Here is a 15271-nt window from a genome sequence, read left to right as displayed (position 1 = left end):
GACCAGATGGTCACCAGTCATCTCTATGACCGTCGGAGGACCCGGGCGCGATGTGATGACGTCACGCCCGGGTCCCGTAAGTAAACAAAGCCGCGATTGCGGCTGCTAAGCAACAGCAAGCATGAGATCAGTGAATTTTTTTTCACCGATTTCATGCTTTCCAGCCTGGAGGAGAGATGTGGGGTCTTATTGACCCCGCATCTCTCCATAAAGAGTACCTGTCACACACATTCCTATTACAAGGGATGTTTACATTCCTTGTAATAGGAATAAAAGTGATCAAAAAAATTAAAAAAAAAAGTGTAAAAAAAGAAATAAATATATAAAAAAAGAAATAAAATTTATTTTTTTAACGCCCCTGTCCCCGGTAGCTTGCGCGCAGAAGCGAACGCACACGCAAGTCCCGCCGACATATGTAAACGCCGTTTAAACCACATATGTGAGGTATCGCCGCGTGCGTTAGAGTGCCAGCAACAATTCTAGCACTAGATCTCCTCTGTAAATCTAAACTGGTAACCAGTAAAAAATTTCAAATCGTTGCCTATGGAGATTTTTAAGTACCGAAGTTTGGCGCCATTCCATGAGTGTGCGCAATTTTAAAGCGTGACATGTTAGGTATCTATTTACTCGGTGTAACATCATCTTTCCTATTTTCCAAAAAAATTGGGCTAACTTTACTGTTTTTTAATTTTTTTAATTCACGAAACAATTTTTTTCCAAAAAAAAGGCGTTTGAAAAATTATTGCGCAAATACCGTGCAAGATAAAAGGTTTCAATGACCGTCGTTTTATTCCCTAGGGTGTCTGCTAAAAAAAAATATATAATGTTTGGGGGTTCTGCGTAATTTTCTAGCAAAAAAATTATGATTTGTACATGTAGGAGAGAAGTGCCAGAATAGGCCTGGTATGGAAGTGTGTATAACTGCCCTGTATGGAAGAGGTTAAATTCTTGGATTCAACCAATCAAGAATCATCTGTGGTGGTGCGCCCGGACCTGTGAAAAAAACCCAGAAATGTTGGTTGAGAGATGGAAGTCCGTGGTGCACCACGTCACAAATGTGCATTCCTGGGAGGAAAATTCTATATACTCGGAGTGCCAACATCCACCACTGACAGAAGATCAGATCGAGAACAACAAGTGGTTGACCCCAGGTCTACCGCCGCACGTCATCCTGAAAAAAAATTTGTTTAAACGCTTCACTTCTAAAAGACATCCGGCAAATGTCCTATTTTTGCTGGAATCCATTCCAACGGATGGATCCGCTCGTCTGTACAGACTTACCGGATCCATTCGTCCAAAGGGATTCCCCGCACGCGTCGTAATGAATTGACGCATGCGTGGAATTCCTTATATGACAGCGTCGCGCCCGTCGCCGCGTCATAATCGTGGCGACGGCGCGACACGTCATCGGCAGAGGATTTCCGCGCGGATTTCAATGCGATGGTGTGTACACTCCATCCCATCGAAATCAGCGGAAATCTTTGAGAGGATTTATCCGTGGAAACGGTCCGCTGGACCGTATCTGCGGATAAATCCTCTCGTGTGTACGGGGCCTTAGAAGGGCTACCTCTTCAACAGAAGAAATTGGAAGCCTACGTTACTCAAAGGCAAAGAGATCCTGGGTGGTAAAAGCGGTTTACGATCCGACTACTCAGAATTTTTTGAAAGAGGTACTTGACAATATTGTGAAAGTTGTGGAAGATCCAAGTTTAAGTACCTGGCAATCTCAAAGTAGAAATTATCCCTCAAATATAGATCCTATTCCAAAACCTGAAATGTCATGTTAGAAGAATTCACGTCAAGATTTAGATGAACAATTTTTGGACTGACCTGTTCAATATATTACCTTGTCATTGTCAATTTTTTTTTTTTTGAAAATGTCTATAATGATTGCTTTTTACATGTAAAAAGAAGTTAATAATTTTTATTTATTTTTTTAAATAGTTTATTTTACACTACTGATCTAATAAAGTTTAAAAAAAATTTCATTATATATTTTTCTGTTGGCATAAAGTTTAATATTTTATATTTGTATTCGTATATTTTTGTTCATGTTTCTTAATAAAATCTTTAACAAACTAAAACTTTTAAAAAAAAATTATTTATTTTAGCGTTTAGTAAATCTGAAAAAAATAAATGATTACCGTTTTTTGTAACCCATGTTATAGGGTTATTCCGGGGTGGATTTTTTTTTTTTTTTTTTTTAACATATTTTTATCTTATCCTCTATCCAAAGGATAGGGGATAAGATTAACCACTTGCTTACTGGGCACATAAACCCCCTTCGTTCCCAGGCGAAATTTCAGCTTCCGGCACTGCGTCGCTTTAACTGACAATTGCGCGGTCGTGCGACGTGGCTCCCAAACAAAATTGGCGTCCTTTTTTCCCCACAAATAGAGCTTTCTTTTGGTGGTATTTGATCACCTCTGCGGTTTTTATTTTTTGCGCTATAAACAAAAAAAGAGCGACAATTTAAAAAAAATATATTTTTTTTTACTTGTTGCTATAATAAATATCCCAATTTTTTTTTAAAAAAAACACTTTTTTTTTTCTCAGTTAAGGCCGATACGTATTTTTGTAAAAAAAAAAAAATCGCAATAAGCGACTGGTTTGCGCAAAAGTTATAGCGCCTACAAAATGGGGAACAGAATTATGATTTTTTTTTATTTTTATTTTTTTACTAGTAATGGCGGCGATCTGCGATTTTTATTGGGACTGGGATATTGCGACGGACGTATCGGACACTTTTGACACAAATTTGGCGCCATTCACATTTATACAGCGACAGTGCTATAAAAATGCACTAATTACTGTATAAATGTGACTGGCAGGGAAGGGGTTAACACTAGGGGGTGAGGAAGGGGTTAACTGTGTAGCCTGGGTGTGTTCTAACTGTGTGGGGGGAGGGGGGTGACTGGGGGAGGTGACCGTTGCTGTGTCCCTATGTACAAGAGACACAGATCGGTCTCCTCTCCTCTGACAGCACGTGGAGCTCTGTGTTTACACCCCATCATTACACACAGAGCTCCACGTCCCTGCTGTCACCTGCCGTGTCACCGACGATCGCGTGTACCCGGCGGACATCGCGGCCGCCAGGTACACGCATCGGGTCTTCGGCGATGCGCCGGGACAGTTTTTACCCGCCGCGCGCCACCCAGTGGCGCGCGCGGGTAATGCACATAAAAGGCCGTGTTTAAACGGCCACTTGGCACTTGAGAGCCGCGCTGCGGACGTATTTTGTCTATAGCGCGGATCTCAAGTGGTTAATGATCATACGGGTCCCCGCGCTGGGGAACCCCTGCGATCTTGGCGCAGCCACTGGTATCGTGTGCCTGCGCTGCTTCCGGGACGGGGCGTGACACCGATGTCACGTCAGGCCTCCTCCATTCATTTGTATGGGAGGGCCATCTGGGAAGTTGCACTTGGCCGTCACGCCTACTCCCATACACATGAATGGAGGGAGTCACAGTCACGCCCCGTCACGGAAGCAGCGCAAGCACACTATGCCTGTGGCTGCGCCGAGATTGCGGCGGGACCCTGCCGATCATTCTTCTTCCCTATTCTTTTGATATGGTATAAGATAAAAATACGTTAACAAAAACCATAACACCCCGGGAATACCCCTTCTAAAAAAACTATGTCATTGAAAACATAAAAAAAAATGAAGACCAATAAATTCTGTATAAACATAAATTTATTTTAAATTAATTTCCAAGTAAAAAATATTAAACATAATCTTACAAATAATTTTTATTAAAACATAATTATCTAACCAAAAAAACTGAAAGTGCATTCTTTTTTTAACCACTTCAGATCCGTAGGACGTCCTGGACTTTGTGCGGTGATATCTGAATGATGGGGGCAGCTGCAGGCATCATTCAGATATCTCTGTCTTCAGCCGGCGATTCTGTGCACCAGAAGAACGATCAAAACGGCGGTTCCGCCGCTCGATCGTTCTTCTAGGCAGCGGGAGGGGACGTCCCCCCCCCCTCCCGCCGCCATCCGGTGCTTCTCCGGGCTCTCCCAGGCCATCGGGGGCCCGGAGAGCGAATCGGCCGGCGCGCGTTGCTGAACCATAGAGATGACTGGTGACCAGACGGTCACAGTCATCTCTATGACCGTCGGAGGGCGGGGCGCGACGTTATGACGTCACGCCCGGTACCCGGAAGTAAACAAAGCCGCAATCGCGGCTGTCGGCATGTAATCGGTGAAATGTTTTTCACCGATTTCATGCTTGTAAGCCTGTAGGAGAGATGTGGGGTCTTATTGACCCCGCCTCTCTCCATAAAGAGGACCTGTCACAGTGATTCCTATTACAAGGGATGTGTACATTCCTTGTAATAGGAATACAAGTGATCAAAAAAAAAAAAAGTGTAAAAATAAAAAAATGAAGTACAAAAATAAAATAAAATAATAAAAAAAAAAATTTAAAACGCCCCTGTCCCGGTCGCTCGCGTGCAGAAGCGAACGCGCATGCAAGTCCCGCCCACATATGTAAACACCGTTCAAACCCCACATATGAGGTATCATCGCGTGCGTTAGAGCGCGTGCAACAATTCTATCACTAGAGCTACTCTGTAACTCAAAAATAGTAACCTGTAAAAAAAAAATTAAAGCGTCGCCTATGGAGATTTTTAAGTACCGAAGTTTGGCGCCATTCCATGAGTGTACGCAATTTTAAAGCGTGACATGTTAGGTATCTATTTACTCGGCGTAACATCGTCTTTCACATTATACAAAAAAATTGGGCTAACTTTACTGTTTTGTTATTTTTTAATTCATGAAACTGTTTTTTTTCCCTAAAAAAAAAAGGCGTTTGAAAAATTATTGCGCAAATACCGTGCGAGGAAAAAAAAGTTGCAATGACCGCCATTTTATTCCCTAGGGTGTCTGCTAAAAAAAAATATATATAATGTTTGGGGGTTCTGATTAATTTTCTAGCAAAAAAATTGTGATTTTTACATAAAGGAGAACAGTGCCAAAATAGGCCCGGTAAGGAAGTGGTTAAATTTAAACAAGTGTACAACTTAAATAAAGTGCAATATACTAACTAAATATAAAATATTTAAAAGTTTAGAGCATATGGGGCCCTAGATGAGTTGAATCCACTGTACCACTCAAATCCAGTGTACTCATCAGGAAATGTTTCCCTAATGGCTGTGAGAACACAGGAAGGTATGGGTACTCTATTTCCCCTGCCAAGGAAGCCGTAGATTCTTGCAGTAAAAACTCTGTAAGCCATCCAGCGATATTGTCTATGAGTAAAATATAAAAATATTATTATTAGTTCTAGTGTAGGCAATGGCCCAGATTCAAGAAGCTATTGCGCCGCGCCGCGCAATAGCTGTTTTGCTCCCGCGTAGCGAATGCCCCTGATTCAGGAACATCGCTACGCGGACTGCAGCCTAGGATCTGACAGACATAAGCCTCCTTATGCCTTCATATCTCAGGCTGCATTCTTGCGTTGGCCGCTAGGGGGCGCGGCCATTGTGATCGACGTATAGTATGCAAATTGCATACTACCACCGATTCACAAAAGTTGCGCGGGCCCTGCGCACGCAAGGTACGGAGTTTCTGTACGGCGCCTTTAGCGTAAGGCTGCTCCTGCTAATAGCAGGGGCAGCCAATGCTAAAGTATAGCCGCCCTTCCCGCTCGTGAAATTTAAATTTCACGTCGTTTACGTAAGTGATTCGTGAATAATGGCGCTGGACGCCATTCACGTTCACTTAGAAGCAAATGACGTCCTTGCGACGTCATTTGCCGCAATGCACGTCGGGAAAGTTTCCCGAAGGAGCATGCGCTGTTCGCTCGGCGCGGGAGCGCGCCTAATTTAAATGATTCCCGCCCCCGGCGGGATCATTTACATTAGGCAGCCTTACGCCCGGCTATTTAGCATATCGCCCGCGCAATTTACGGAGCTACTGCTCCGTGAATCGCGGGCATATCAAAATATTTGCGTGGGCGCAGAGCAAAAATCGTTGCACTTTGCCCACGCAAATATTGCACGGATCTACCTGAATCTGGGCCAATGTAAATATATTGCGTGCAAACAAGTTTAGAGGGTTGTGGCAATGACCATATTAGTCTATGATCACATATGTCAGGTGTACGGCATAGTTGAACTTAGACTAAAACTGGACATACCTGTTGACATGACTGATTGCAATGGCCCAGATTCAGGTAGATCCGCGCAATATTTGCGTGGGCAAAGGGCAACGTTTTTTGCTCTGCGCCCACGCAAATATTTCGATTTGCCCGCGATTCACGGAGCAGTAGCTCCGTAAATTGCGCGGGTGCTATGCTAATTAGCCCGGCGTAAGGGCGCCTAATGTAAATGATCCCGCCGGGGGCGGGAATCATTTAAATTGGGCGCGCTCCTGCGCCGACCGAACAGCGCATGCTCCGTCGGGAAACTTTCCCGACGTGCATTGCGGCAAATGAAGTCGCAAGGACGTCATTTGCTTCTAAGTGAACGTGAATGGCGTCCAGCGCCATTCACGAATCGCTTACGTAAACGACGTGAAATTTAAATTTCACGAGCGGGAAGGGCGGCTATACTTTAGCATTGGCTGCCCCTGCTATTAGCAGGAGCAACCTTGCGCTAAAGTCGCCGTACGGAAACTCCGTACCTTGCGTGCGCAGGGCCCGCGCAACTTTTGTGAATCGGTGGTAGTATGCAATTTGCATACTATACGCCGATCACAATGGCCGCGCCCCCTAGCGGCCAACGCAAGAATGCAGCCTGGGATGTGAAGGCATAAGGAGGCTTATGCCTGTCATATCTTAGGCTGCATTCGGTGTAACGAGGTTCCTGAATCAGGAGCACTCGTTACACCGGAGCAAGTAAGCCCTTGCGCCGCGCAACCTATGGTTGCGCGGGCGCAAGTGCTTCTTGAATCTGGGCCAGTATCTTTTACACACACAAATAAAATATATGTGTGTGTGTGTGTGTGTGCGCATGTCTGTGTGTTGTAATAATCAGTGCCTCTTGCTGCATAACTACAAATAGCAGCATGCATGCTATGTTATTTATGGGAGTTGTAGTTTTGCAACTGCCGGACGCACTCGGCTGTATATATATATATATATATATATATATATATATATATATATATATATATATATATATATATATATATATATATATATAAGCCGAGTGCGTCTGGCGATTCCATAAATAACAACTACAAGCAATAACATAGCATGCATGATGCTATTTGTAGTTATGCAGCAAGAGGCACTGATTATTACAACACACAGACATGCGCACACACACACACACATATATATATATATATATATATATATATATATATATATATATATATATATACCGTGTTGTCCCCGAAAATAAGCCCGGGTCTTATATTAATTATGCCAACATAAGACACAGTAGGGCTTATTTTCGGGGTAGGTCTTACCATGTAATGTGCTGTCTTCTCTCCCCCCTCCCTCCCTGCCTGTCAGGAATCCCCAGTGTGAACGGAGTTAAAATGCTTGTAAAATCCTATAATCCACTCTATTACAGTATTATATCACGTACAATGTGTGCGTTTCTGTAATATAATTGTGCCAAATACATTTTATAGCACCGCTCTGCACTTCTGTTACCCACCGGAGCTCTCTTCCCTGCAATTATATTACAGAAACACACACATTGTACATTATATACTACTGTAGTAGAGTGGATTATAGGATATTACAAGCATTTTTAACTAGGGCTTATTTTCGGGGTAGGGCTTATATTGCAGCCCTCCTGGAAAATAACGCTAGGTCTTATTTTCAGGGTAGGTCTTATTTTTGGGGAAACAGGGTATGTGTGTGTAAAAGATAACGAGTGTGTATAGCTTTTGCATAACTAGAAATACCAGCATGCATTGGTATGTGATTGCTGGGAGTTGTAGTTTAGGAAATTTCTACTACCAGCAATCGCATAGCATGCTTGCTGATATTTGTAGTTATGCCGCCAAGAATCACTGATATATTGACAAAAAACATGTTTATTACATGAACTGGGGGCCTGCAGCAGTTGCTAAACTACAGCTCCTAACATGCACTGTATGGGCAATGCTTTGAGCTGTAGTTTTGCTAAACTTGGGGGCTACATGTGTGTATGTGTTATGTGTGTGTCTGGAAGGGGTAATGGGAACTTGTAGTTGAGAGTTCAGGCTGCTTTCTCCTGCTGCACTGTATATTTATCTATGTGAGCAGCATGTGTACTCAAATAGCAATAGCTCCGTGCAGTCACAGGACACCATGATTGGTGGAGGGTTTGGAGGGGCGGGATATGATAATTTTAGGGGCGGATGGCATGGCAGGGGAGGCAGGGAGGGGTGTGTATATTGAAATGAATGGGGAGGGGAGATACTAGGATAGGGGAGGGGAGGATGAGGAGCAGGCCCGTCGGAACCCGACAGGCAAACCAAGCAATTGCCTGGGGCCCCCGAGCTGGCCAGGGGCCCAAGCTAGCCAAGGGGCCCCAGCAGGGAGGGCCCTTGCCGCACCGCTGCTTCCTCCTGCAGTCTTGTCGGCCGTGTACCATAACCGCGCGGTACAGGAGAATCAGGTTCCTGTTCCCAGCCGGACTGACAGGAAGTGCACACACTTCCTTTTAGTCCGGCCCCGGGAACAGCAAACTGAATGCCCTGTACCGCGTGAATATGGTACACGGCCGACCGGACTGCAGGAGGATGCAGCGATGCGGCAAGGGCCCTCCCTGCTGGGGCCCCTGTGCGGACACCAGGATAGAGGTAAGCCGACAAAAAGACAAAAACAACCCCACCCCCCCCCCCCCCCCTGCTTCTCAACTAGAAAAGTAATTTTTTTTTTTTTTTTGCTTGGGGCCCCCTAATATCTTCAAACGGCCCTGATGAGGAGAGAGGCATTGAGTGACAGGAAAGAAAAGCAAGGGAGCTTGGGGGATGACGATTTTTACATCATCCACCATGGCTCCATAACCAGGAAGTGGCTAAAATTCAGGAGGAGGTAGCAGAAGAATGGCTGGGCCGATTTAGGAAAGAAAGACATCGACTGAAAGGTAAAGCCTAAGGAAACATTATAGTGTAAAAAAGAAATGCATTATAGAACTCCTTTAACCACTTGCCCACGGCCTCATGTCTAAAAGACGTCCTGTTTTTAAAGATGGATATCTCGATAACGGCAGCAGCTGCTGCCACAACCGAGGTATGCATCTTTAGTGCCGACGGTCCTGTAAACGATAACGGCGGTCTCCGTGGCGGATTCGCCGCAAGATCGCCGTTATCGGTGGCGGGAGAGGGGCCCCCCTCCCGCTGCTCTTCCGCCGCTTACCGTAGCCGTCGGTAGCGGCGGAGGCGATCGGGTCCGTTCGGCAAGTGACTGGGGACGAGACTGAAGGAAAAATCTCCTTCGCCCGTCCCCATAGCTTTGCTGGGCGGAAGTGACGTCAAAACGTCAGTCCCGCCCAGCGTCTTAAAGCAACATTTTTTTTTTCTGTCATTTAAAAAAAATTGTATTTTATTTTTTTGCATTTAAGCCTAATTATGAGATGTGACGTCTTTTTGACCCCAGATCTCATATTTAAGAGGACCTGTCATGCTTTTTTCTATTACAAGGGATGTTTACATTCCTTGTAATAGGAATAAAAGTGATATATATATATTTTTTTTTTTCAGTGTAAAAAATTATAAAAAGAAATAAAAATAAATAAGAAAACAAAATTTTTTTTTTAAAAAAAGCCCCGTCCCGACGAGCTCGCGCGCAAAAAGCGAACGCATACGCGAGTAGCGCCCGCATATGAAAACGGTGTTCAAACCACACAAGTGAGGTATCGCCGCGATCGTTAGAGCGAGAGCAATAATTCTAGCCCTAGACCTCCTCTGTAGCTCAAAAAATGCAACCTGTAGAATTTTTTAAACGTCGCCTATCGAGATTTTTAAGGGTAAAAGTTTGACGCCATGCCACGAGCGGGCGCAATTTTTAAGCGTGTCATGTTGGGTATCATTTTACTCGGCGTAACATTATCTTTCACAATATATAAAATTGGGCAAAAATTATTGTTGTCTTATTTTTTAATTAAAAAAAGTGATTTTTTCCCAAAAAAAGTGCGCTTGTAAGACCGCTGCGCAAATACGGTGTGACAAAAAGTATTGCAATGACTGCCATTTTATTCCCTAGGATGTCTGCTAAAAAAAAATATATAATGTTTGGGGGTTCTGATTAATTTTCTAGCAAAAAAATTGTGATTTTCACATGAAGGAGAGAAGTGACAGAATAGGCCCGGTGGTCAAGTGGTTAACAGACCTCATTGGATTTCTGAACTGCATTGCATTTACTCTTTTCAGGGCCGCATCGGATTTTCCTGGCTTGAGGGCCGCATCGGGATTTTCCTTGCTTGAGGGCCGCATCGGATTTCCCTGGCTTGAGGGCCGCATCGATTTCCCTTGGCTTGAGGGCCGCATCGGATTTTCCTGGCTTGAGGGCCGCATCGGATTTCCCTTGGCTTGAGGGCCGCATCGGATTTCCCTGGCTTGAGGGCCGCATCTGATTTTCCTTGCTTGAGGGCCGCATCGGATTTCCCTGGCTTGAGGGCCGCATCCATTTCCCTTGGCTTGAGGGCCGCATCGGATTTTCCTGGCTTGAGGGCCGCATCTGATTTTCCTGGCTTGAGGGCCACATCGGATTTTCCTGGCTTGAGGGCCACATCGGATTTTCCTGGCTTGAGGGCCGCATCTGATTTTCCTGGCTTGAGGGCCACATCGGATTTTCCTTGCTTGAGGGCCGCATCGGATTTCCCTGGCTTGAGGGCCGCATCTGATTTCCCTTGGCTTGAGGGCCGCATCTGATTTCCCTGGCTTGAGGGCCGCATCTGATTTTCCTTGCTTGAGGGCCGCATCGGATTTCCCTGGCTTGAGGGCCGCATCCATTTCCCTTGGCTTGAGGGCCGCATCTGATTTTCCTGGCTTGAGGGCCGCATCTGATTTCCCTGGCTTGAGGGCCGCATCTGATTTTCCTTGCTTGAGGGCCGCATCGGATTTCCCTGGCTTGAGGGCCGCATCCATTTCCCTTGGCTTGAGGGCCGCATCTGATTTTCCTGGCTTGAGGGCCACATCGGATTTCCCTGGCTTGAGGGCTGCATCGGATTTCCCTTGGCTTGAGGGCCGCATCGGATTTTCCTTGCTTGAGGGCCGCATCGGATTTCCCTGGCTTGAGGGCCGCATCGGATTTCCCTTGGCTTGAGGGCCGCATCGATTTCCCTTGGCTTGAGGGCCGCATCGGATTTTCCTGGCTTGAGGGCCGCATCGGATTTCCCTTGGCTTGAGGGCCGCATCGGATTTCCCTTGGCTTGAGGGCCGCATCGGATTTCCCTGGCTTGAGGGCCGCATCTGATTTTCCTTGCTTGAGGGCCGCATCGGATTTCCCTGGCTTGAGGGCCGCATCCATTTCCCTTGGCTTGAGGGCCGCATCGGATTTTCCTGGCTTGAGGGCCGCATCTGATTTTCCTGGCTTGAGGGCCACATCGGATTTTCCTGGCTTGAGGGCCGCATCTGATTTTCCTGGCTTGAGGGCCACATCGGATTTTCCTTGCTTGAGGGCCGCATCGGATTTCCCTGGCTTGAGGGCCGCATCTGATTTCCCTTGGCTTGAGGGCCGCATCTGATTTCCCTGGCTTGAGGGCCGCATCTGATTTTCCTTGCTTGAGGGCCGCATCGGATTTCCCTGGCTTGAGGGCCGCATCCATTTCCCTTGGCTTGAGGGCCGCATCTGATTTTCCTGGCTTGAGGGCCACATCGGATTTCCCTGGCTTGAGGGCTGCATCGGATTTCCCTTGGCTTGAGGGCCGCATCGGATTTTCCTGGCTTGAGGGCCGCATCGGATTTCCCTTGGCTTGAGGGCCGCATCGGATTTCCCTTGGCTTGAGGGCCGCATCTGATTTTCCTGGCTTGAGGGCCACATCGGATTTTCCTGGCTTGAGGGCCGCATCTGATTTTCCTGGCTTGAGGGCCACATCGGATTTTCCTTGCTTGAGGGCCGCATCGGATTTCCCTGGCTTGAGGGCCGCATCTGATTTCCCTTGGCTTGAGGGCCGCATCTGATTTCCCTGGCTTGAGGGCCGCATCTGATTTTCCTTGCTTGAGGGCCGCATCGGATTTCCCTGGCTTGAGGGCCGCATCCATTTCCCTTGGCTTGAGGGCCGCATCTGATTTTCCTGGCTTGAGGGCCACATCGGATTTCCCTGGCTTGAGGGCTGCATCGGATTTCCCTTGGCTTGAGGGCCGCATCGGATTTTCCTGGCTTGAGGGCCGCATCGGATTTCCCTTGGCTTGAGGGCCGCATCGGATTTCCCTTGGCTTGAGGGCCGCATCGGATTTTCCTGACTTGAGGGCCGCATCAGATTTTCCTGGCTTGAGGGCTGCATCGGATTTCCCTGGCTTGAGGGCCGCATCGGATTTTCCTTGCTTGAGGGCCGCATCGGATTTCCCTGGCTTGAGGGCCGCATCGGATTTTCCTTGCTTGAGGGCCGCATCGGATTTTCCTGGCTTGAGGGCCGCATCGGATTTTCCTGGCTTGAGGGCCGCATCGGATTTCTGGCAGGACCAACAGGTATTTTTGTTTTGCCCTTTTTGAACAGATATAAGATTCCAATAGAATCATTAACCACTTTCCGCCCACGTAACGCACGTGAGCGCCGACAAAGAGGGTGAGCTTTAACACCCACAGGCTGAACAAATGCATCCATGGGTGACCAAATCCTGATCATGTGACCACAGTGACAGCCAATCATAGGGGTCATATGATCATACAGTCCGCCTCCTTAACCCCTCCCCCCCCCCCAGGACGCAAAGACTCTGTTAACCGATTTGCTTACTGCTGCACGACAATATACATCAGCAGGATGGCACGGTTGCGCAAAAAGCGTCCCTCCGTCATCGTCAGCTAGCGGGCGCGAGCACAAAATGGTGTCCAATCTGTCCGCCGCAATGTCGCAGTCCCGATTTAAAAATCGCAGAGCGCCGTCATTACTAATAAAAAAAAAAAAAAAGGTTTTATCGTGTAGATGCTTTATCTTTTGAGTAAACAAATCAATATACGCTTATTGCGATTTATTTTTTTATTTACATTTTTTACCAATATTTTTGGGGAATATTTATTGTAGTAAAAAATGTTTTTTTTATTTTTTTTTGCCACTTAAGCCCCGGACCATTTGGTTGGCCAAAGACCAGGCTACTTTTTGCGATTCGGCACTGCGTCGCTTTAACTGACAATTGGGCGGTCGTGCGACGTGGCTGCCCCAAGAACAAAATTGGCGTCCTTTTTTTTCCCCACAAATAGAGCTTTCTTTTGGTGGTATTTGATCACCTGTGTTTCTTTTTTCTTTTTTTATTTTTTTTTCCTATAAACAAAAATAGAGCGACAATTTTGAAAAAAAATAATATTTTTTGCTATAATAAATATCCCCCAAAAATATATATAAAAAAAATAAATTTTCCTCAGTTTAGGCCGATACATATTCTTCTACATATTTTTTGTAAAAAAAAAATCGCAATACGCGTTTGATTGGTTTGCACAAAAGTTATAGCGTCTACAAAATAGGGGATAGTTTTATGGCATTTTTCTAATTTTTTTTTTTTTTTTACTAGTAATGGCGGCGATCTGCGATTTTTTTTTTTTTTTTTTTTTTTTTTTTTTTTTTGGTACTGCGACATTATGGCAGACACATTTTTGGCATTTTTATAGCGATCAGTGCTATAAAAATGCCATTGGCAGGGAAGGGGTTGACACTAGGGGGCGAGGACGGGGTTAATTATGTTCCCTGGGTGTGTTCTAACTGTAGGGGGGGGGTGGGACTGACATGGGGAAATGACTGATCGCTGTTCATACATTGTATGAACAGAAGATCAGACATTTCTCCCCCTGACAGGACCGGGAGCTGTGTGTATACACACATAGCTCCCAGTTCTCGCGCTCTAATGAGTGATCGTGGGTGCCTGGCGTGTCAGAACCAGGGGCGAGCATGCGCGTGCCTCCGGCGGCACGCACGCGCCCCTGTTGGCTGATTCGCGAGATGACGTATAGTTGCGTGATCTCGCACAGCCGAGCCGACCTGCCGCCGTATAACTGTTATACGGCGGCTGGTCGGCAAGCGGTTAAAAATAACAATAGTCAAACAGATCAAAATCTAGATGTTATTGATGAAATAATCAATACATGGGTGATAATTTATTTGTATATATAAAGTAATCAAAAAGAATGAGATACAATAATAGTGCAAGCTGAGCAAATCTCCCCGTGGTGGTAATCGCAGCCCATATAGGGAAGGTTCGCAAAGTATAACTACAAGGTCCAGTAAAAATTTTCAAAGCCATAATAATGGATAATTTTGTCCCACGAATAATTTATGATCTAGCCCTCCCCCCCCCCCCCCCCCCCCGGCCTGACCATCCCTGGCCCGCCCCTTACATTTAGAGCATCGCCTTCTTTCCATGCTCTGTGGTTCTGTTCTGATGGTCACGGGCCTATTGTAGGCACTTTTGCATGTGGACACGGGTCAGCATGGGTGTCCTGACCGGCCTGTGACTACACAGCTCCATACACAACAGAAACCTTTCTATAGGAACCAGCATTCACCTTGTCAGCAATTTGAGCTCCAGTAGCTCTTATATTGGATTACACAGGCCAGCCCCCCCCCCCCCATCAATGAGCCTTTCCCTCCCCCCCCCCTCGCCTCCATCAATGAGCCTTTCCCTTTCCCCCCCGCCTCCATCAATGAGCCTTTCCCTTCCCCTCTCCGCCTCCATCAATGAGCTTTTCCCTTCCCCCCTCCGCCTCCATCAATGGACCTTTCCCTTCCCCCCTCCGCCTCCATCAATGGACCTTTCCCTTCCCCCCCCCGCCTCCATCAATGGGCCTTTCCCTCCCCCCCTCCGCCTCCATCAATGGACCTTTCCCTTCCCCCCTCCGCCTCCATCAATGGGCCTTTCCCTTTCCCCCCTCCGCCTCCATCAATGGGCCTTTCCCTCCCCCCCCCCCTCCATCAATGGGCCTTTCCCTTTCCCCCCCCCCGCCTCCATCAATGAGCCTTTCCCCTCCTCCTCCCCCCCCCGCTTCCATCGATGAGCCTTTCCCTTTACCCCCCCCCCCCCACCTCCATCAATGAGCCTTTCCCTACCCCCCCCCCGCCTCCATCAATGAGCCTTTCCCTTCCCCCCCACCTCCATCAATGAGCCTTTCCCTTTCCCCCCCCCCCCTCCATCAATGAGCCTTTCCCTTCCCCCCCCCCACCTCCATCAA

This window comes from Rana temporaria, chromosome 2, assembly GCF_905171775.1.
Source record: "Rana temporaria chromosome 2, aRanTem1.1, whole genome shotgun sequence".
Taxonomy (NCBI): Eukaryota; Metazoa; Chordata; class Amphibia; order Anura; family Ranidae; genus Rana; species Rana temporaria.
Note: the sequence above shows the minus strand (reverse complement) of the source record.